Here is a 24425-nt window from a genome sequence, read left to right on the forward strand (position 1 = left end):
GTGAAAGTAAAAGGTTGAATGACTGGTAATCAGTGTCACAAGAATTGGTAAAGTTATGGAGCAAGGACACAAATCTGGAACTATAGCCATACTAGACCAAGTGATTGCTATAGGGCCCACTGACATGGTGTTGGATCTGATTTGTCCAATCCTGTTTGGTCATCTCTTAATTGGTTGCTGCACGATTCTGCTCTTTGAAGTATTGTATTTCTTGAAGGGGTTTCTACTTTATCTATAGATTTATTTTAACTTTTTGGACTTCTTAATAGCTAACCAACAAGGGGATCAAATTTCATAAAAGTCTTCCCTTCAGTCTTGCACAGTTGTACAGGCTCCTCTCCTGTACTGAAATTCTTTACACTGATTGTACTGCATACTGTGAGAAGCACACTGTGACCTTCTCACAGTGTGCATTAGAAACTGCATAATTCAAAAAAAAATTGTGCTGTGCCTTTTAAATCACAATCTACTATGTAAGTCCATTCAAAATGTGCAAATTGTGCACATAAGTCATAAAGAAATGCATAAAAGTCCACCACTCATAATTCATAAATCCAACTGTGACCTCTTGTGAATCCCAGCACCACATAGAAAACACCAGCCTCTTACCGGAACATAAGACCCCAAATTATAGGAGGTCTGTGTGGCGTTAGAGATCAGCTAAATGCACTGTCCTGTACAGACCAAATGATTCCCATTTGTTCCATTCCCCACAGGCCGCTCCAGCAGGAATGTATCACAATACCAGAAAAGGATAGAAATCATAGAAACTCCATAGCATTAGACTACATATACCATTTATATATTATAGAGAAAAGGTACTCCCATTATGCAAAATAATACAGAGCAGTATACAAACGGACCACCAGGGGGTCCGGCGGCATGATGAAGTCAACACTAGCCCACCCTGACGTGTTTCATCATAGGAGACGTTCTCAAGGGGAGCAGCTGCAACCTGTCAGACAGAGCGCACCTCATTTTCTGGCTGGAAAATGTCCATCATCATTTAGCACTTTCCTCCCTAGTCCACTCTTTTCACTCATTGGATTTTAGTTCTTCCAATCACGGAGGCTCAGCATCACATTTATCCAGGGCAGTGTTTTTCAACCTTTCAGTCATCCTTTAAAACTTTGTAAAACCTTGAGGCACCCCAGTCTAAAATGTAAAATACGTAAATGTTACTTATCTATGGGAAACCTGAGCCTGAGATGATGCACACAACCTCCTTTGTGAAATTAATCTTACATTAGAGGTCCCCCTATCCCCATCAGAGGTCCCCCCCTTTAAAATCAGTGGTCCTCCCTTTAAAATCAGTGGTCCTCCCTTTAAAATCAGTGGTCCTCAACCACATCAGTGGTCCTCCCATTACATCAGAAGCTCCACTTCACATTAGAGGCCCTCCCACCACACCAGAGGTCCCCCCCATCACTACAGAGGTCTCACCATCGCATTAAAGGTTCACCCATCACTTCAGAGGCTATCATAACATCAGTCAACCTTATACATGGCTAAACACGAGTCCTCCAATCACATCAGAGGTTCACCAATCATGTCAGAAGCTCCCATTCACATCAGAGATTCCTCCATCTCATCAATCAGAGGTCCCCAATCCCATCAATCAGAGGTCCCCCCATCCCATCAGAGGCCCCCTATTACATCACAGTCATCCTTTACATGGGCTGGCTATATATGATTTATCCAATCATATCAGAGTCCTCCCATCACAGAGCTTCCCAATCATAGAGCCCCATCCTACAGCCTCCCCCCATCATAGAGCACCCCATTCACACAGTCCCCTCTTCACATCAGAGCCCTACCTTTTGCCTCCAGTAGTGTTTCGGGGGGCAAGAGGAGGAGGTCTGGATGAGGCAGACTTCCATTCCCTGAATGCCAGGGGCAGCTGTATATGTTGCCTGCCCTAAATCAGAATCATGCGTTGTCATGGTGCAGGTGAACCGGTCGCCATCACCATAGAAGCGAATGATGCCATGTGTCCTAAAATTAGACCGCTACTGGTTGTTATGGTGCTGGAAGCCGGCCCGCCTGCACTGCGCCAACTTATGATGCAGATTCAAGGCAAACTGAGTCCCATGCTTGCGGCACCCCAGGGGAACCCAGATGACACCCTGGTTAAGAAACACTGGGCTAGAATTCTGCTTTGATACCACTACCTCCCATCACAGAGCTCCCCAATCAAAGAGACCCATCCCATAGCCTCCCCCATCATAGAGCACCCCATTCACACAGTCCCCTCTTCACATCAGAGCCCTACCTTTTGCCTCCAGTAGTGTTTCAGGGGCGAGAGGAGAAGGTCTGGATGAAGCAGACTTCCATCCCCTGAATGCTAGGGGCAGCTGTATATGTTGCCTGCCCTAAATCAGAATCATGCATTGTCATGGTGCAGATGAACCGGTCGCCATCACCATAGAAACAAATGATGCCATGTGTCCTAGAATTAGACCGTTAGTGGTTGTTATGGTGCTGGAAGCCGGCCTGCCTGCACTGCGCCAACTTATGATGCAGATTCAAGACAAACTGAGTCCCATGCTCGTGGCACCCCAGGGGAACCCAGATGACACCCAGATGATACCCTGGTTACGAAACACTGAGCTAGAGTTCTGCTTTGATACCACTATTGATAGATGGGGCATCTACAATGCTTTACTTTACTGCACACCATTAGAGATGAATGGAGACTGCCATTGCTGACCTTTCCTTCTGGGAATCTCATGTCTGAGTCTCATGTCTCATGAGTGTTCTGTAACCCAAAAGTGTTATAGCCGGGCACAGCCAGACAACTAGTATTTTTCATAAGGACGCCAGGACTCTTGGTTTCCATACTTTTCTTAAAAAAGAACTTCTAAGGTGTTTATACAAGGGTGCCATCTAGTGGAATATATTGTGTATGACAGCCATTGAAAAAATATCAAAATAATATCTTCCGAACACAATAGCACTGGAAAAATATGTACTATATTTGAAGTAGCATTAAAATAGGACTATTGTCAATTACTTTTTTTCTAATCCAGCACTGCCTATGCACTTTCAGAAACCACCCATGCACAGAAAATACACTTTAAACCCTAATGGTTTAAACCATAGTTGCCAACATCGCAAAAAAAATATGTGGGACACTTTTTTGGCTGTAGGCGGAGCCGTACAATAATTAGGGGGCGGGGCATTCATTTGTAGGCATGGCCTAGCAAAAAAAAAACACACGTGTAGCGCGCGAAGCGCATCACGGCGAAAAACGGGAGTGGCTTATGTGCAAAAATGGGCGTGGCTTAAATGGGCGTGGCTCAAGAGGGTGTGGTTAGAGTCTGAGATGAATGAGGGATGGAGAGGGAAAGGGGGAGAAGGAAAGGGGGATAGGGGAATGACGGGACAGCAGCCCCAGATCCTACACAATAGAAATATGTGTATTCTAGAAAGTTTAACAATCAGCAGATAAAGATACTCCAAACACCAGGTGTTAACGCTTCAATCATCCCGGCACCATGGTTGTTATGGTGTCAGGATGATTGAAGCGCATTATTTCTATTATTACATTGTAATATAAAATTGAATCATTCAACTCACCTTAATGCCGAATCAGTGGGATCCCTGAGCGTGTCACTAGCCACGTCGCCTGCCACCAGCAGAGTCTGTCCTTGCATCAGGTGCCCCCGGCAGAGTCTGTCCTTGCATAAGGTGCCCCCGGCAGAGTCTGTCCTGGCATCAGGTGCCCCCGGCAGAGTCTGTCCTTGCATCAGGTGCAGAGTATAGACCCCCTCAGTGCAGACCCCCCTCCATCAGTGCAGACCCCCTCCATCAGTGCAGATCCCCTCCATCAGTGCAGACCCCCTCAGTGCAGACCCCCTCCATCAGTGCAGATCCCCTCCATCAGTGCAGACCCCCTACATCAGTGCAGACCCCACCTCTATTAGTGCACACCCCCCTCTATTAGTGCAGCCCCCCTCAGTGCAGCCCCCCTCTATTAGTGCAGCCCCCCTCTATTAGTGCAGCCCCCCTCTATTAGTGCAGACCCCCCTAGGTGCAGCCCCCTCTCAATTAGTGCAGAGCCCTCAGTGCAGCCCCCCTCTATAAGTGCAGACCCCCCCTAGGTGCAGCCCCCCTCTATTAGTGCAGCCCCCCCTCAATGCAGCCCCCCCTCACCCCCCGCTCAGTGCAGGTGCAGCCGGCCGGTGTTCTGCCTGCCGAGAAAGTTCCCCTCGGCAAGTATGGACCCCCTGTACTGCGCAGGCGCAGCGCTTGCGCGGTACGGGGCAGGGGAACTTAGTTTCGGCAAGACACGGCACCGTCGCCGTTGTCTTCTCCTTTAGTGGAGAGGGGAGGGGCCATGCAGCCGCTTCATTGGCTGCACGGATCGAGCCCCCTTCCTCTCTCCACTACACAACACACAGTCACTTGGGGGAAGATCGAGCGGTGGCGCCGGCCGCCATTTTGCTGGAGCCAGCTGCTCCAAAACAAAAAAAAAACATTCCCGATTTTCCTTATGGAAAATCCTGATTCGGGACAGCCTCCATCTGGGACGAGGGTCCCAAAATCGGGATTGTCCCGGGAAAATCGGGACTGTTGGCAACTATGGTTTAAACCCTAATGGTCTCCTTTAATAGGAATAACCAATCTATAGATGACAACCCATTCAATCAATATAACTCATTTGGGGGAAGTGTATTTCAGTCAAAAGGATACAATTGTAATAGATCATAAATGCAATCAGATGTATTTCTGTTTCCATCATGTAATCCCATAACTTGACTGGTCACAATAGTAGAGTGGGAGCAGTTTAGATCCCGCTGACAAGTCTTTATCACTGTCTGGGTCCCCATTCTGGAGATTTGCCCCTCACTTCCTCTGGGGTCAGAAGGACAGGAAGTGAGCAGAATTTCCCACATAGCAGCAATAAAGGGATAAGGAGCATATCCTGTACACGTGGTGGACAATGTGTATGGTCTCTTTCCAGGGATGAATGCTTTAGGGGACTACTAGGATTCCCCCAAATGGTTCAAAGGGAACTCATTCTGAGAGAAATATGAAGGTGTACATTGCTGACTGTCCTCTGAAAATGCTAGACTCCTAGCTGGCTCTGGCTTCCATGCTTTCTGCTTCACTGCATGTTTATTCAGAACTTCTGTTCTTACTTGATCCCAATCAGTGATGGAGAATGAACAGAAACCAATGAATCAGGATAACAGCCAGGCAACTAGTATATTCAGAAGGAGACATCAGCAGTCACAGTCTCTGTATTCTCCCAGTACAAGTTTCCCATAGGAAACAATCCAGGGGACTTTACAAGTTGCCACCACTACCCTCATAGCAAACAAACACTCTCATTTCTTCACACTCCACATGAAAAAAAAATTCAACCTCTGATTGCTTGCTATTGGCAACATGTATGTATACTTGCTCTAGAGAACATAGGGACCCTATACACAAGATGTCAGCTAAAAAGGTAAAACAACCTTGTTGCCATCGCAACCATTTTGTTTACATACCTGAGCTGTAAAAAAACAAACAAAAAAAAATAGCCTCCCGCTGTGTATATTACAGCTCAGGTTTGTAAACATGTCCATAAACTCATTGCTATGGCAACAAGGTTGTTTACTTTTTTTAGCAGATATCTTATATATAGGGCAATAGTCACTATGGGCAGCACAGTGGTGTAGTGGCTAGCACTCTCGCCTAGCAGGAAAGAGTCAAACAGGTTGCTGGTTTCAAATCTGACCTGCCTGCTGGAGTTTTTGCATGTTTTCCCTGTGCCTGTGTGTGTTTCCTCCCACACACCAAAGACATGCTGCTAGGTACATCTAACAAGCCTATAAAGTACAATCATTCAAAGCTCTCCAAACACCCCCTTTTTTTCACCCTGGATTTTACTCAAATTACCTTCTCATTGCTTGCTATTGCCAACATCTTTCTACACTTGTCCTTTACACTTGGAAGGGACACATAGCACCTAATAACATCAAATGTCTGACAATCATACAACAGCCCTGTTTACTATGGAAAACAATCAGCTTTCTTATGGATTTTCAATCCTGCCTGTAAAATATACAGCTGGAGGCTCAGTGCTTGCTATGGGCAACACTAAATTGGGCCATTAATACAAATATGGTGACAAGCTCATTAAGTAAATGAGATTCAACTGACATCAGATTAAATTATAGAGCAGAACAGAGCTTTATTCAGGGAAGACGTTGAAGTAATTACATGTAACCAGCGACACAATCAGCTCCCAAGACACTATCGTGTGTCTGGAACCAGAAGTTTCGTGGCTCCAGAGCTTTCTAGATTCCTCCATACTCAGAACGTATCTATTCAGTATATCACAATTCATCAAATACCACTTAGATTTTTCTTTACACATACCATTCCTTTTATTAATGTTCAAAGTCCTGAGAAGCCAGGAGAGTGCCATATACCTTTGTAACACTCCACTCTGCCTTATAAAGATTGATTTTTGTAAAGCAACAGTATGGCTTCTTAAAAGGACACACCACAGCTTTATAAATACTTCCCTTAGAATATGCGTTTGATGAATATACATTCTAAAATTGATTTTATATATATCTATCTCTATCTCTATCTCTATATAGAGATAGAGATAGAGATAGATATAGAGATAGATATAGAGATAGATATAGAGATAGATATAGAGATAGATATAGATATAGATATAGATATAGATATAGATATAGATATAGATATCGATATCGATATCGATATCTATAGATATCTATATATACAATGGGGATAGAAAGTATTCAGACCCCCTTAAATTTTTCACTCTTTGTTATATTGCAGCCATTTGCTAAAATCATTTAAGTTCGTTTTTTTCCTCATTAATGTACACACAGCACCCCATATTGACAGGAAAACACAGAATTGTTGACACATTTGCAGATTTATTAAAAAAGTAAAAAGGAAATATCACATGGTCCTAAGTAATCAGACCCTTTGCTCAGTATTTAGTAGAAGCACCCTTTTGATCTAATACAGCCATGAGTCTTTTTGGGAAAGATGCAACAAGTTTTTCACACCTGGATTTGGGGATCCTCTGCCATTCCTCCTTGCAGATCCTCTCCAGTTCTGTCAGATTGGATGGTAAACATTGGTGGACAGCCATTTTTAGGTCTCTCCAGAGATGCTCAATTGGGTTTAAGTCAGGGCTCTGGCTGGGCCATTCAAGAACAGTCACGGAGTTGTTGTGAAGCCACTCCTTCGTTATTTTAGCTGTGTGCTTAGGGTCATTATCTTCTTGGAAGGTAAACCTTTGGCCCAGTCTGAGGTCCTGAGCACTCTGGAGAAGGTTTTTGTCCAGGATATCCCAGTACTTGGCCGCATTCATCTTTCCCTCAATTGCAACCAGTCGTCCTGTCCCTGCAGCTGAAAAACACCCCCACAGCATGATGCTGCCACCACCATGCTTCACTGTTGGGACTGTATTGGACAGGTGATGAGCAGTGCCTGGTTTTCTCCTCACATACCGCTTAGAATTAAGGCCAAAAAGTTCTATCTTGGTCTCATCAGACCGGAGAATCTTATTTCTCACCATCTTGGAGTCCTTCAGGTGTTTTTTAGCAAACTCCATGCGGGCTTTCATGTGTCTTGCACTGAGGAGAGGCTTCGGGCCACTCTGCCATAAATCCCCGACCGGTGGACGGCTGCAGTGATGATTGACTTTCTACAACTTTCTCCCATCTCCCGACTGCATCTCTGGAGCTCAGCCACAGTGATCGTTGGGTTCTTCTTTACCTCTCTCACCAAGGCTCTTCTCCCCCGATAGCCCAGTTTGGCCGGACGGCCAGCTCTAGGAAGGGTTCTGGTCGTCCCAAACGTGTTCCATTTGAAGATTATGGAGGCCACTGTGCTCTTAGGAACCTTAAGTGCAGCAGAAATATTTTAGTAACCTTGGCCAGATCTGTACCTTGCCACAATTCTGTCTCTGAGCTCTTCAGGCAAATCCTTTGACCTCATGATTCTCATTTGCTCCGACATGCACTGTGATCTGTAAAGGTCTTATATAGACAGGTGTGTGGCTTTCCTAATCAAGTCCAATCAGTGTAATCAAAACCAGCTGGACTCAAACTCAAATGAAGGTGTAGAACCATTTCAAGGATGAACAGAAGAAATGGACAGCACCTGAGTTAAATATATGAGTGTCACAGCAAAGGGTCTGAATACTTAGGACCATGTGATATTTCAGTTTTTCTTTTTTGTCAACAATTCTGTGTTTTACTGTCAATATGGGGTGCTGTGTGTACATTAATGAGGAAAAAAAAGAACTTAAATGATTTTAGCAAATGGCTGCAATATAACAAAGAGTGAAAAATTTAAGGGGGTCTGAATACTTTCCGTCCCCACTGTATATATAAAGACTACGTTCAATATCCAATAAAAAAAAAATTGAAAAAAATCTAATTTCTTTATACAATTTAGGCCAATATGTATTCTCCTATATATTTTTAGTAACAAAAATCCCAATAAGCGTATATTGATCGGTTTGCACAAAAGTTATAGTGTCTACAAACTATGGAATATTTTATTTTTTTACTAGTAATGGCAGCAATCAGTGACTTATACCAGGACTGCAAAATACTTTTCACATATTTATTTGTAAAACATTTTGAAAACCATTTATCATTTTCCTTCCACTTCACAATTTTGTGCCACTTTGTGTTGATCTATCACAAAAAAATCCATTTACATTTATGGTTGTAATATGACAAAATGTGGAAAATTTCAAGGGGTATAAATACTTCGAATCAAGGCACTGTAAATGTAAAAAAAGCTGGTTTAGCATCTTAGTTCGTGATTAAACATTAAAATAGGTAGGACACTTGTACTAAGGAACCTTTCTCTGCTATTTTTCATTCTATAGTAGTAAGAAGAGCCAGTGTCTTTCCGAGAAAGTTCCCCTGGCGGATAAGGACCCCCCCCTGTACAGCGCATGTGCTGCGCTTGCGCAGTACAAGCTACTACGGTGATGCCGAAAATTGCCGAACATAAACAGCTGTGAGTGAACTCTACACCCCACATGCGCAATTAACATGACATTCTACCAAACTATGCCGCATGCATATTACTGTTAGATCGTCTAAGCAAGGTCTATTATTACGGTCTATTATTACTGTTAGATCTGTAAGCATCCGCCCCTTACACGATATAACAGTAATAATAGACCCATCCCTTGCAAAGTAGCACGAGCATCGGGAGCGTGCGGCATCGTCTGCTACAATGTCATGTTAATTCCGCATGCGCGGTGTACAGCTCACTCACAGTCTTTATGTTCGGCAATTTTTGACAGCTCCGTCTTTCTTCGTACTGCGCAAGTGCTATGCCTGCGCACTACAGGGGGGTCCTTATCCGCCGGGTGGAACTTTCTCGGCAGAACACAGGCAAAACTGTAATCCTTGAAGTGTCGTTTATTGGTACATCAGAGTGAGAATAAAACAATAAAGCTGATGCATTTCGCAAATAGCCTTAGTCGTAGCTAGTTTAAAACAGATATGGCAAAATATATATATATATATATATATATATATATATACTGGTATGTATATATATATATATATATATATATATATATATATATATATATATATATATATATACACAATCACATACACATATGCAAACTCCATCTCTACATAATTGGCCCATCAGGTTAGTGTCACAGAAAATTAACATATTCAATTGATACCACCAATTATCCAAGTGGTTAATGACTACACCTGTTTTTAGCCAACATGAGAAGGGGGAGAGGAAAGAAAGGCAATATAAAAAGTTATTTTGTTGAGCCAAAAAGAAGTGTGTAGAAAAAATACTACATGAGATATTAGGACCTTATTACTCCAAGGGAGAAATGCATTCCTTAGAAGAAGGTGAAAATGCAGACTCACGTTCAAGTAAAATACTTTGTGGTAGCAACACAGTGTTAAGTCAAAATTAATGGCAGGCTCAAAAAAAAGGGGATTCAATATGTGGCAGGATCAAAAAAAGGGGGATTAAATTTAAGGCAGGGTCAAAAAAGGAGGGATTAAATTTATGGCAGGATCAAAAAAGGAGGGATTCAAATTATGGCAGGATCAGAAAAGAGGGATTCAGTTTATGGCAGGATCAAAAAAGAGAGGGATTCAATTTATGGCAGGATCAGAAAAAGGGGGAATTAAATTTATGGCAGGATCAAAAAAGAGGAATTCAATTTATGGCAGGATCAGCAAAAGGGGAATTAAATTTATGGCAGGATAAAAAAAGAAGGATTAAATTTATGGCAGGACCAAAAAAAGGGGGGATTAGATTAATGGCGGGATCAAAAAAGAGGGATTCAATTTATGGCAGGATCAGAAAAAGGGGGAATTATATTTATGGCAGGATCAAAAAAAAGGGGGATGAAGTTTATGGCAGGATCAAAAAAAGGAGGGATTACATTTATGGTGGGATCAAAAAAAGGGGGGGGATTAGATTTATGGCAGGATCAAGAAAAAAAAAAAAAGGATATATAAATAAAAAATAGAAGGCAGGAGGAAAAAATAGAAGGCAGAAAACAAGCACAGAAGGAACCCACTGGGACAAAAAGGCAGATACTGAAGCAGGTGACAATAAAACTGAAAATGGGATAGGACGATGTCATTTGAGAGATAGGTCCACATCCCATCTGTGGTTAATGCCTGTGGGAATGCGTGTCCCCAACAGGAAAATCCACTTAACTTCCTGTTCCAGTAGCCTTCTGTGTTTGTCTCCTCCACGTACCGACATTTTGATTTTTTGAACTGCAGAGAAAGAGAAGGAGTCCATGTTACCATCATGTGTAAATTTGAAGTGTTTAGATACATTGGATAACCTTCTCTCATTACTATATGCTGCTCCGTTATAATGTTCGCTAATCCTTGTGCGAAGGGGCCTAGTGGTGCATCCTACATCCTACTACATCCTATTGTAATTTACAAACATCACATTCTATCACGTAGACTACATATTGAGTACTATAATTTATAACATCCTTAATAGGAAATACCTTATTATGGTATGAAGTGATAGACTTGTGATTCTTGCTGTGCTTGTTGCAATACCTATAAGTATTTAAACCACAAATATACGAGCCATTAGTACAAAGCCACGTTTTGCAAATAGTAGTGGTTTGATGTAGACTGGGCGACAAAGAGTTACCTAAAGTTGGGGCACGATGACAAGAGAAATTACACCCTTTGGAAAGCACATCTATTAGGTCCTTGTCACCATAAAGAATGGGAAGATGTTTTGAAGAAATCAAAAGAATGGAAGACCTTATACACACAGCTCAAAACAGACAGGAAAAATTCTCCAAGACATGGCAGTTGTGGAATATGTTCATTTATTCCAGCGAGGGCCAAACCCTGATGGAGACCTGAATAACCCTCCAATCAACCACATGGTAAATTAACATACGAGACACACATCTGTGTCACAAGTACGGTCATGCCTCGGAGAGTTCTTTAAATACTCCGTGATTGCGGGGCACGTGTCCACTCCCCCCCCCACATCCTATCCCCACCTCTCTACTCCTACTCTCGCTCTTACTCTTTTTCTAATCTTAAGACTTTAAAGTAATAATGGTAGGGGGGGAGCCTGATGGACTGCACCACTTAATACAAGAATACTTAAAGAATACGTAGAATATTCCTCTTCCGGTTTATATTCTTGTTTTTTCCTATATTCTAATTGTTACCAAAGCGTTGAGACGACAGATGTTAACAGAAAGAAATAACAGGCTTAACTATATATTGGATTATATGTTTGTGCTCAACGTTATGACTGTTAACGTGTTGATGTTTACTATTTGTATGTCGGTCCATGCGGGCCCCCCTTGCCTGATATAAATAAAAAATTAAAAAAAAAAAAAAAAAAGAATGGGAAGATGTTTATTGACAATCTGTTTGATCTGATTAAACTCTCTGGAAAAAGTGGTGACAAAGGTAAGGGAACTCCTGTCCTTGTTCTTTTGATTTTTATGTTGTGTATATTTTAAAGAGCAAGGGGATTTCTTTCTGTTATGCAATAGGTTGTTCCTGTCCTTCTCTGAGGCTATGGAAATGGCTCTATTGATATGCCACTTCTGATAGCCTTAATCGTTTTGAGATATTAGAACATTCTAGCTGAAAGCTTTCTGGGGTGAAGCAGTTGCGCTTAGCTCTAAAAAACTCACCCACCGGGATGGAACGAATAGTATGGGGTGGATGGCAGCTGGAGGCCAAAGTAAGGAATTTCCAGCAGTAGGTTTGCGGAAGGTTCCAGTATTTATAAGACCAGTGCTGGAGTCACCCCTGAGTGTGATATCTAAAAAATCAATCATGATCTTATTGCTCACATAAGATAATTCATCAAGATTAAGGCTGTTATTGTTGAGGTATGAGACAAAAGAAGTTAAAGAGGAATCAGTATGGTCCCAAATTAAGATCAGGTTGTGTATTACCTCGTTTCCACTGAGTGGACCGGTTCGGGTCGGTACAGTTTGAATGGCCTAGAATGGTCCGGTCTATTCTGGTGAGCGTTTCCACTGCAAGTGGGACCACAAGGGGTCATACAGGGTTTAGAAAAAATGCCTCAGCATAGCACAGCAGAGGTTTTTTTGTCCACCAATCAGTGGAATGTATCGTAGCTCCGCCCTAACTGAACTGTTCCATTTTCTATGGCCCCACATCTGAAGCAGGACCCTGAATGGAGCAGTACGGTTCGGTTGTATGGGCTGCTTTCATAATAGAAACACCCAAAATAGCGTACCGTACCGAACCGAACCGATTCGCTCAGTGGAAACGAGGCATTACTAACGCCCATACCAATGGATGTGGGGTGCATAGATATTGAGATGTCAAAAAAGAAACATTCTTCCCACCATCCCATGTACAAATTAGCTAATGAAGGAGAAAATTTTGCTCCCATGGAGGCTCCACAGCATTATACATAGAAGGAATCGTGAAAGAAGAAGTAATTGTGTTGTAATAAAAAGGTGACAGCCATAATGATGAATTCTTTGAGCTGGGGATCATAAAAGCTATATTTGGACAAGTGATATTGTAGTGCATCTAGAGCAAGATGATGTGGTATGCATGAATAGAGAGACTTAACATCTAAAGTAACCCACAAAAAATGCTCTGCCCATTGTACTTAATTTATATACTTTAGGATTGATGCTGTGTCTTTTATATAGCCCGGCAGTCTTGTCACTAAAGGTTGCAAATACTGGTCTACCCATTCACCTAATCTCTCTAGGAGTGAACCAATACCTGCTACTATTGGACGACCTTTTACAGGTCTCTCAGGTTTGTGTATCTTGGGGAGGTGATGGAACACAGGGGCAACTGGCTGTTCAACTAAAAGGTGCTCTGTGACCTTTTTTGTCAGTACCCCCATTTCCACACCTGTGTCCAAGAGATGTTTGAGTTTGCTCTTGAAAACTGGAGTGGGATCAGATCTAAGGGGGCAGTACGTGGAAGAATCATTAAGTTGCCGCAAGGCTTCAATTAAGTAATCACTATCATTAAGTACCACTATAGCACCCCCTTTGTCTGCCTCCCGAATAACAATATCTTTGCGATTTCTAAGATCTGCAAGAGCCTGTCTTTCAGACGTACTGATGTTGTTAAACGTTCGAGATGCAGTACTGTCAATCATTTCTTTCAAAGATAGGGGTTCCTTCTCCACAACCTGTTGAAAAATGTCTACTGCGTTCCCTCTGGAATGTACAGGATAAAAAAGTTTATCATCGGTATAGGTAGTATCATTGGATATGCCATACATGCCCCCAGAGGATTCAGACTGCAGGCTATTTTTCATTCTATGCTGAGAAAGAAATTTACGAGAACAAAACAAGAAAACCCCAAAGGCCTCAGAATACGAGATCCCCGGATTGATCAATGTACTGCTATGTAAAAATCTGCTGATGCTTGAAAGAAAATATTGATCATGTAAATCAACCATTGCTCTACCCATAATGCATGTCATACTCTCATCTCCTACTAATGAGGACTAATGATGCAGGGAAGCTATTTGCAGCACATGCTAAATACTGCCTGATGAGGAGTTAACAAGTATTTATTGTATTGTGAATATTTGTCATTATTAATTAATTATATATCTTGCTGTAATTCATCAACATTGCATAGTTGCAATGCAAAAGCTAAAAAGAAAGTCGAAGAAATATAAATCAAGACAAAAACAAAGTGGATTGGGGGGACTTTGGAGGCACCAGAAAACACTTTGAATTATAGTAAATGTATAAAAGAATTTTATTGGTACAAACATATTAAAATTCATGTAAAGGTAGAACATAATTACATACAAGAGAATTTCATATCTACAGCAAAAAATTGTAACATATATGTCCTCTGGTTCGACATATCATCATAACAGTTTCTCTACGCATTTCGACTAAAATAAGTCTTCTTCAGGGAGTTCTTTGTTTAGGAGTACACAGAAAAGACACTGCAAGATAAAGGTCAATTAGTGACTTGCTCTACCAAAATATATATGGAAACATGTAAATCCAACAACCAAATATATGGATATATCTTACAATGTATGTGTAGAAAGATCATAATCGGATACCAATACCAACTCAACAAAATTCCAGAGATCAGGAGGCAATTCAAGGGAAAGTTTCCTAGTTTGTAAAAAATTATTAGAATCAGTATCTGTCATAACACCAACCAGAGGACCCGCATTCTAATATAAAGACGCGGGGCACATGGTTAATAGAGAGTTACAATGAGATGTAAATAATATAGGACTCAAGTTATTTAAATGGAAGAACTTAGCAGGTAACTATATCAAGAGTACTTACTTGCTGATCCTAAAGGGATCTGATGTAGCACAGTATAAGAGGCCCTGAATTTTTAACGCAGTAAAGAGGAGGGGATCATATAACTCCAATTTTCCACACTTGTGGACAAGGTGCACTCATAAGGGGGCCTAGGACTGTTGTTGCCAGCAACATTATCCCAGGTAGAAAATAGTGACCTATATTTGGGCTGATCTCTAATAGGCACCCTCCGTTTTATTGGAGGGCTCTCTTTATACAGGCCACTATTTTCTACCTGGGATCGTGTTGCTGGCAACAACACTTCTTATACTGTGCTACATCAGATACCTTTGGGATCAGCAAGTAAGTACTCTTGATATACAGTAGTTACCTGCTAAGTTCCTCCGTTTAAATAACTTGAGTCCTATATTATTTACATCTCGTTGTTACTCTCTATTAACCATGTGCCCCGCATCTTTATTTTAGAATGTGGGTCCTCTGGTTGGTATTATGAGAGATACTGATTCTAATCATTTTTTACACACTAGGAAACTTTCCTTGAATTGCCTCCTGATCTCTGGAATTGTGTTGAGCTGGTATTGGTATCCACTTATGATCTTTCTACACATACATTTTAAGATATAGCCATATATTTGGTGTTGATTTTACATGTTTGCTTTTAGTCGAAACACAGAGGAGTACTGTTGTGATGATATGTCGAACCAGAAAAGGACATATATGGTAACATTTTTTGCTGTAAATATGAAATTCTCTTGTATGTAATTATGTTCTATCTTTACATGAATTTTAATATATCTGCACCAATAAAATTGTTTTATACATTTACTATAATTCAGAGTGTTTTCTGGTGCCTCCAAAGTCCCCCCCAATCCATTTAATTTTTGTCTTCATTTACTGGGATGTGGCACCTGTATAACACTTGGACAGCAAGGTTCCTCTGATAGACTTGTTTGGAAATATAAATCAAGATTGTGGCATATTGCACAAATCTATCTGTAGCGCTACCCCGGAAGGAGCCACTTGGTAATCTGAGTTCTCTGTTTTGTGCCTTGACTCCAAGAACAACCTCAGCCCCTCTGACACACCTGGTTGAGTGAAAGTTACTGCAAGCACTTTTAGGAACGCAGTATAGATACCCTTTAACTTGGTTGTGAATTAGTACAAGGAAATACAAGATACAAGACGTTTAGTGGTAAATGAACTCAGTGTATTGGTACAGGTTAGAATAAATGGTGGTTTGAGCATAAATGAACACACAGAAGGTAGGTTCAAACAGTCTGCTAGACAGTATAAGCACTATGACAAGGTAACTTAGAATAGAGTTCAGTACCACTAGACTGGAATCAACAATGTGAGAACTAACATCAAACGGTAGAGCTTTAACCACTTGCCTACTGGCCACTTTCACCTCCTTCCTGCCCAGGCCAATATTCAGCTTTCAGTGCTGTCACACTTTGAATGACAATTGCGGAATCGTGCAACACTGTACCCAAACTACATTTTTATAATTTTTTTTGAGACAGATAGAGCTTTCTTTTGGGTTTTTATGTTTTGCTAAAGAAAAGTAAGTTTAAAAAAATAAAGTTTTTCATAGTTTCTGTTATAAAATGTTGTAAATTGGTAATTGTTCTCCTTCACTGATGTGCGCTGATGAGGCTGCACTGATATGCCTCACTGATGGGCACTAATAGGCTGCACTGATAGCCATCAATGATTGTCACTGACAGGCATCACTGGGCACAGATTGGCAGCACTGGTGGGGCTGCACTGATCATCAGAACACTGATGATCAGTGCCCTGATTGTCAGTGCAGATGTCCCCTGTGTGGACTTGCCAGTTTTCGTCTCTCCTCACGCGCTCTCAGTGTGAGGGGAGGATTGCGGATAACCAGCAAATCCTGTATACTTTCATGATCAGCTGTGATTTGACACAGCTGATCACATGGTAAAGAGCCGCCATGATTGGCTCTTTACCCGACCTGTGATCAGCTGTGTCCAAAGGACACAGCGATCACAGATCACTGTCGATGAACGTACAGGAGGTGCCCAGGCAGCACAAGCACGGGAGGATATCATATGATGGCCTCCCGGGAAAGTGCAGCCACGCTGCAGTTGACATTTGGCTATAGCGCGGTCACAAAAAAGTTAAAGATGACTGCCTCTGGCTTTTTATCTTTTTTAAGGGATTTTTTTTTGCCCAATTTTATTAAAAGAAAGTTCCAGAAAATCAGAAACAACAGGTTTCTCTCACAGGGGTTTTCAGAATTTCACTCTTAAAGTACCACTTGAACATGACTGGAAAGAATAAGCAAGAGTTAAGCATTAATTCTGGCAAGACTTCTAAAGGGGAAACGCAGGCCGGCCTATTCAACTTTTAATCCTAATGAGAGATCAATTAAACAAGAACAGTATAAGGGCCCTTTAAGTAGTAATGACAGTAATGTCCCATTTGCAGGCCTGATGGTCAGCCAGCATTCCGAGCTTGTTAACTATATCCAATAAGGTGCAACAACAAGGCAATGATATTTCTTGGAAAGGTTGATGCGACAGGTGTATATGTGCAATGTTCAATAGAGATGCAGTAAAGTCTTTCCCCAGGATAAAGCTGTCTTTGCACAGTGTCCCAGTGAAGCAGCAAAGAAAGGTTTGTAAAGGTGGGCAATTGCCCTCTCACCAACGACCAGGCCAATTCAATGCCTTCTGAACAGCGATTCCTGCAGAGGTGTCCTTGCAGCGGCTTCCACGATGTTCATCAGATGCACAGCACAAAGTGCGGTTTGTTGGACTATCAGGGTGATTCTGGATAGATGCCTGATGATCAGTAAGCAGGGATGGGCCCTTCTTGGCCGTGTTTGAATGTCATACCCTGCCTGGTAGGGTGTGACCTCACCCTCTCGGAACAGAGAGGTCCATCACACACCAGGCCCAGGAGGAAGAGCGTAGCGTGCGTCTCTGGTCTCTTTTATGCTCTTACTAGCATTCTCTTTGATGATAGCAAAGATTCCTGGGATACGTAGTCCGGGTGCATAGTCATACAGAGTAATTGCCATTCTGAGGAACTACCAATCCCACAATCCCTTTGGGTCAGCTCACAGATATGATGTCAGTTGGTGATGCTAGGCACTAGGGGGAAAATACAGTACACAGAAATGACAGGGAATCGCTATGCTTTGCAATTGTAGTCCACATTGCTACATCCTCCCCCCACTTGAAAGTCTTTGATCCTTGAAGATAGAACATAACCTGCGGGATCACCTCTACTGTATCATAAGAAATGAATAGTTAATTGCATGACAAACCAGAAGTTGTAACAGCCAGAAACTGAAGCAAAGAAGGATCTTCTAACAGTAAATGATATACATTGTCAGGCAAAGTCATATTAATCTTGTGACAGGCCAGTAACAAGTCAGTGGCCCACCCAGTAGTGTCAGGGGGTGGATCAAGGTCATACTTTACTAAAGGTTCAATAAAGGAAGTGAGTGCTTGACTAGAACGTTTAGCGGTAGGAATAAGTTCATCAGAATTTTCACCAAAGGTATCATGTCAGTCTTTTTGGAAGGCATATTTTCTGTCTCAACCTGGAGTAGATATTTTCCATCGGCTCCGGTCCTCGATCTGTTCCCCAAAAACGACATCCAGATACAATCAGGCTCTGGCTCAGGCCCTGGTTCAGACTCGGGTTCAGGCTCTGATTCAGGAACGGTCTCTTTCTCTCTGTTTCATTAGTAGAGGAAGTGTGAGTTCCCATCACATCATATACTTCATCGGATTCCACCTTGACTTCCTCATCTCCCCTTAGTGGGTGAAGATCTGGTACTTCAACTTCCTGCAGTGGGGGACAAGCCCTCCTCATAAAGGGTGTCCCCTGACTATCTTCCTCACTGGTTCCAGGAATGATGGGAACAGGGGAAACCCACAACCAATCAAGAGTTAATTCCTCTTCATCGCTGTCCTCCTCAGGTGGTATGGGTAGACAGGTTTTCCTGGGCCTAGGCCTCATTGTAGGGGACTGATAAGTCCCTGAGCAAGAGGATGAGGGTACTCAAACAGCCTTGGATAAAGGCAGCAAATGGTTTCATTACCAAGTCTTCAAAGGGCCAGTCTTCCCTTTAGGCCGAATCTGATACATAGAGAGCCTAGGTAATTGCTTACAGACAATGTAGGGTTGAGAGGGCCATTGATCAGCCAGCTTATGTTTCCCAGGCACCCCTAGATTGCGCAACAACACTCGGTCTCCAGGTTGTAGATCCTGAACCCTTACTCTGAGATCAACGTTTTTCTTGTTCCTCCGTTCTCTGATGGTAGAGGCTTCCTTGGCTTTGTCATAGGCCACTGTTAGATTCTTCTGAAGTCTGTCAACATACCCCATATAGGAGGCCTGAGAAGTGTGATCTAACGATGTTCCAAAGGCCAGATCCACTGGTAATAGAGCCTCTCTTCCGAACATTAATCTGTAGGGGGAGTATCCAGTAGAATCATTCGAGGTGCTATTATAAACATGAGCCACTGCAGATATATGGTCTCCCTAGTGCTGTTTCTTCTCCAAGGGAAGGGTTCCCAAAATGTTCAACAGGGTCCGGTGGAAACGCTCAGATTGTGGATCTCCTTGAGGGTGGTAAGGAATAGTCCTGGATTTCTTTATATTTAGATGCTCACACAGTTTTCTGATCAGCTTGCTCTCAAAATCCCGACCTATATCCGAATGTAGGTGCTGAGGCAGCCCGTGGTGAACGAAGAACTTTTCCGAACTGCTACTGTACTGGCATGCTGGTCCCTAGTGGGGACAGCTTAAGCATAATGGGTAAAATGATCTGTCACAACCAGGACATTACCCTGTCCACTCAGGTCAGGTTCCAAGCACAAGAAATCAATGAACACCAACTCCAATGGTCCATGGCTTTGAAGATGGTCCATTGGAGCTGCCCTTACTGGTAAAGTCTTTCTGTGAATGCATCTGCTGCAAGAGTGACAGTAGCTTTCCACCAGTTCTCATGGATGGCCAATAAAATCGGTCTCTGACTAACTTGAAGGTTCTATCTGGGCCTAAGTGGCCATAATCATTTTGGAGAGTGGTCAACACTACTAGTCTGTGTTTCTCAGGGAGGAACAGTTGGCGGACACCCTCTAGTTCCTCAGATGGACCTCTCCGGTATATGATTCCATCTTCCAACCGCATTTGTTTCCATTCTCTATGGATGACTTTGGCTCCCTCAATGGGACTACTCACCAGTATTTGAGGGTTCTGGGCAGCTAACGATTTCCTCAAAAGATTCCCCAAGGAATCTTCACGTTAGTCCCATCTCATGTCCTCTCTTGTCAATTGAGGCAGTTCATGGCTGCGCACCTGGGTCAAATCACAGTATTAGCTTGGTACTCCCGTAGGTGTGACTTTCACAGCTTCGGCCCCTATGGCCTCTCTGTGTTTATGCTCTAATACTTGACACACAGCCGTACTCCTTCCAAGGGTAAATTAACCGAACTCTTCTGGCCAACATTGGTGAAGTGGGGCCTTCGGGAAAGAGCGTCAGTGTCTAGATTTCCCACTCCTGGTTGGTACTTCAAACAAAGGCAAAACAAGGGGTTGTTATTACCCGTCTTCACCACAAAGATAGCCCCATATAGATAATCACGTAGTTTATCTACCACAGCCGACTTGAGGGCCAAGAACTCCAATTTGTGTACAGGATAGTGCTTCGGGGGGGGGGGGGGCAGGTCGGTGAGACTGTAACTCACATAGGCCACAGGGTGAAGTATCCCCTCCGACTCTTGATACAACACTCCCCCAAGGCCATCTCTGCTGGCATCCATGTGCAATTCATAGGGTTTAGATGGATCAGCATAAGCCAACACCGGTGCTTCAACAAGGCTCCCCTTGAGTCGTTCAAAAGCCCTTTCAAACTTCATCGTCCATTGCTCTTGGATGGATTCCTGAGGCTTCCTGGGACCTCCCTTCTAGGTTGTCTGCTGATCCCATTCTGTTTGTTTCTGTAATAGTTTGTTCAATGGCCGGGCAATCTGTGAGAAGTTCTTCACAAATCTTCTATAGTAAGAGCAGAAACCCAAAAACAAACTCAACTCAGTGACGGGACTTGGGCGAGGCCAGGAAGTAACAGCCTCCAACTTCTGAGGTCAGTAGCTATTCCCTCGGCTGATACCGCATGCTCCAGATACATGGCTGAAGTCTGGTAGAACTGACACTAGCGACAGCTTCAGTCCCTCTGTGTAATCGTTGAAAAACTTTCTCTAGTCGAGCCTCCTCCCACGTTCTGCTGAACACAATGATATCATCAAGATACACTAGCACATCTACCAAGTTCATATCACCCACAGTGTTCTCCATCAGTCTCTGGAAAGTGGTGGGGGCCCCTGTTAATCCTTGTGGCATTCAGTCAAATGAAAAAAACCCTAGAGGACTGATAAAGGCCGTCTTTTCTCAGTCATCCGTATACATGAGTATTTGGTAGTATCCACTCTGCAGATCCAGCACACTGAACTATTTGGCCCCAGATAAGCATAAAGGGCCTTTTCTATGCGGGGGGGGGGTTGTGTACTGATCTGGAATGGTCCTCCAGTTCAAGATTCGGTAGTCAATACACATCCAGAGGTAACTATTATTCTTTCTCGCTACCACTATTGGAGAAGCATAAGTGCTCCTGGACTCCTTGATGATCCCTGACCTCTTCAGTTCTGCCAACTGTTCTTGAAGATCCTCCAGATCGCATAAAGGGATTTGCCTAGCTCTTTCACGAAAAGGCTTATCTTCAGTTAGTCCAATTTGATGTTGAGCACTCCGGGCACAGCCCACATCAAGTCATTCTTGGAGAACATTTTCTCTCATCGGGCTATTTGAGCTTTGATCCTCTTCTTCCATCCAGAGGGTAGATTTGGGCAGTGGACTGTAGTCTCACTTCCATCTCCCTTTTTGACTAGCTTATCTCCCGTCATGAGGGTAGCAGCACTCACTTTCCCAATCACCATCATGGGCTTTAGGCTGATTGTGTGAATAGTGACATTCCTCCCACTGACAGGAATTTGCCCCCCGCTTCGCAGTAAGGCCCTAGTAGGGATGAGCCGAACACCCCCCCCCCCGTTCGGTTCGCATCCAGAACATGCGTAACAGGCAATCTTCTTTCTTCTGGTCTTTCTTCGGTGTTCTTCTTCTTCTCCATCTTCTTCTTCCTCCGGCTTCTTCTCCGCTCCGTCTGCACGATTCCGCCTCCGTGGGAATCTTCCGCTGTGTGACGCTTCGGTTCTTCTGACACTTCTTATATAATGGAGGGCAGGGCCACCTGGTGACCCCACCCTCCTCTGACACACGGGGACTTCACAGGGACTTCCCTCTGGCTTTCCCCGTATTGTGAGAGGGGGTGGGGTCACCCGGTTACGTAAATGGGTGACCCCACCCCCCTCTGACAACACGGGGAAAGCCAGAGGGAAGTCCCTGTGAAGTTCCCGTGCGTCAGAGGAGGGCGGGGTCACCGGGTGGCCCCGCCCTCCGTTTTATAAGAAGTACTGAAGCGTCACAAGGTGGAAGATTCCCACTGAGGCGGATCGTGCGGACAGAGCGGAGAAGAAGCCGGAGAAAGATGCGGGACGAGAAGAGCGGAGGAAAAAGAAGATGGAGAAGAAGAAGATGGAGGAAGAAAAATAACACCAAAGAAAGACCAGAAGAAAGAGGATGGAAGAGAAGAAATTAATAAAGGACTTGTCAAAAACCGTCTCTTGTGTTTTTTAATCTTTTTGGCACTTTTTTTGTGAAATGGTAGGGGTACATTTGTACCCCATTACCAATTCACACGGAGGGTTGGGTTCTGGGGGTCCCCTTGTGAAAGGGGGCTTCCAGATTCCAATAAGCCCCCCACTTGCAGACCCCCACAACCACCGGACAAGGGTTGTGGGGATGAGGCTCTTCTCCCCATCAACATGGAGACAAGGTGCTTTGGGGGGCTACCCTAAAGCACCCTCCCAATGTTGAGGGCATGTGGCCTGGTATGGTTCAAGTGGGGGGGCTCTCTCGCGCCCCCCCCTCTTTTCCTGCGGCTTGCCAGGTTGCGTGCTCGGATAAGGGTCTGGTATAGATTTTTGGGGGGACCCCACGCCATTTTTTTTTAAATGTTGGCGCAGGGTTCCCCTTAAAATCCATACCAGACCTGAAGAGTCTGGTATGGATTTTGAGGGGGATCCCCACGCCATTTAAAAAAAAAAATTGGCGCGGGGTTCCCCTTAATATCCATACCAGACCTGAAGGGCCTGGTATGGAAATTAGGGGGACCCCCAGCATTTTTTTTTAAATTTTGGTTCGGGGTTCCCTTGTAGGGAAATTCCATACCGTTTTTATCAATGAACTTTTATGTGTATTGCCGGACCGACAATTCATTATAGCCGGCGCTAGCGATAGTAGTTTTACATGACTTTTTTTCCTTTAGAAATGTCATTTTGCTGTCAGACTGTTCTAAACATGGGAAACATGCGCCTCTTTACAGGCATACTATAGACACCCCCCAGGTACAAAATTTAAAGGAATATTACACTTTTATTGTTTCACTTTAAGCATTATTAAAATCACTGCTCCTGAAAAAACGTCCATTTTTAAAACTTTTTTTTGCATTGATACATGTCCCCTGGGGCAGGACCCAGGTCCCCAAACATTTTATGACAATACCATGCATATAAGCCTTTAAAATGAGCACTTTTGATTTCTCCCATAGACTTTTAAAGGGTGTTCCGCGGCTTTCGAATTTGCCGCGAACACCCCAAATTGTTCGCTGTTCGGCAAATGGGCGAACAGCCCATGTTCGAGTCGAACTCATGTTCAACCCGAACATAAAGCCCATCCCTAGGCCCTAATCGTTATGATCTCTGGGACCACCTCTATTCCAACTTCCTCCTCTGTTGAATCAGCTTCCACCACCACATAGGGACCCGGCTGGTTCCAGGACAGCTTAACCGTGGCTTTCAGTCAGGCTCTCTCGCCCAGCTGCAACACCCTTTCACGGGTATCCAATCGCCACAGTCTTCCCACTCCTTCCTTGGGGGGCCTTCTACTCTTGCAACACTCTTTGGAAAGCCTGCCACAGCTGAGGATTGTACTTTCCTACTGCGGCACCCTCCAAGGCCAGTGGAGTGAGTAGTCTCCACACTAGATAAGTGTTGGTGCCTATCAACAAGGCATTCCGCCTGCCCCAGGAGGTCGGGGGCAGACAACTGCCAACCTATCAAAAGTGTCAGGTCACCTTGAGGCTAGGTGACAGATGCACACCGCTGGGATCAGGAGTGCACCGCAAGGCAGTGGACCCTAGGACTGACTGCTGCGGATTGAACCCTGGAAGGTTCAGGAAGCAGGTCTACAGAATAACTAACATGGATCCCAGTGGGAGCTAGAGCATAGATTCCCCAGGGCGCGGAGTCTAAGAGCCAGCCGGTGTTCACCAGAGCCTCTAGTGGTGAGGATGGAGTGCGCTGCAGTCTGGCTCCAGATCGCGGCCCCTAAGGTCTCACAGCCCACGCTCACTGTAGACTTACAGGAGAAGAGGAAGGAGGCAGCAGGCTGGAACGACAGGGAAGTAATGGGTAAGCCAAAGGTCAGGGCGACTAGCAGACAAGGATAAACATAACACGCCAAGGTC

Source organism: Aquarana catesbeiana, linkage group LG02 (assembly GCF_042186555.1).
Source record: "Aquarana catesbeiana isolate 2022-GZ linkage group LG02, ASM4218655v1, whole genome shotgun sequence".
NCBI lineage: Eukaryota > Metazoa > Chordata > Amphibia > Anura > Ranidae > Aquarana > Aquarana catesbeiana.